The sequence below is a fragment of the Oreochromis aureus genome, linkage group 15 (assembly GCF_013358895.1).
Source record: "Oreochromis aureus strain Israel breed Guangdong linkage group 15, ZZ_aureus, whole genome shotgun sequence".
Taxonomy (NCBI): Eukaryota; Metazoa; Chordata; class Actinopteri; order Cichliformes; family Cichlidae; genus Oreochromis; species Oreochromis aureus.
The window spans coordinates 32,530,639-32,531,699 of NC_052956.1; positions in this window are offsets into that span (position 1 = coordinate 32,530,639).

Genomic DNA, 1,061 nt, shown 5'->3' on the forward strand with positions numbered 1-1,061 from the left:
TCAAATACTTCCAAGGCTTCAGTCCTGAATTTATATCCAGGCACACTAAATGGCGTGCCTTGCTGTGAAGGCACAGAGCAACCATAGTCCATCCCATTTCAAAAGGCTGACAGGCACATGGTATGAGCCAGAGAACAGACAGTTGCTGTTTCAAAAACTGAGCTTTCTGTGGAAGTCTTCATTATTACACATCTTTATCAGTCAGTTAGAACAATGTGAAAATCTATCTATCTATCTATCTATCTATCTATCTATCTATCTATCTATCTATCTATCTATCTATCTATCTATCTATCTATCTATCTATCTATCTATCTAAAGTCTTTAAACCTAAAGTAATAGTAAAGAAGTACAGCTAGCTGCAGTTTTACTGATTGCATTATATTATTTAAATGTGATAATTATTTACATGTATTGTTTTTTTGTTAATACAATTATGCTCTCTGTTTCCTACTGAAGACACTGAACACATGAGACAAAAGCGACTATAGTTTTCTGAACCTTTCTCTACATAACAATTATCATGCAATGAATATCTTAAATAATCGTATGTAATAAAAAAAAAATTCTAAAAAGAAGAATACAATATGCCAAAAAACAATAAAGTAAAAACCAATCTAAAAATTATAAATACAAAAAATTAAATAAGATTAAATTGAAATGACATAACCCCATAGGGAAATTCATATGGCTGACATAGCTCATCTATTAAAGCCTGATGGCTGTGGGTGCGAATGATTTTCTATATCTCTGAATTTATTCTGTGAATTTTATTTTATTTTTTCCAACAGAGAGAGAGGAGTCTTCCAGTACTGATGTTACTGTTGTTGTTTTAAAGTGGCTGAGCAGAGTTATTCAGGATGCCTTCTACCATCTTTAGTGTGCAATTTTCCACCATCTCCTAGCACTAGTAATAATGTGATATATAACAATGCAAACATTTTCTAAATCAGTACAGGAACAGGGACCCAATAAACAGAAGCCAGCAGCACAGAAATATGGTCTTTCTAGTCCATGTCACTACTTTCACTGCAGCATTTTGGACTTGGAGATTTTTTTTA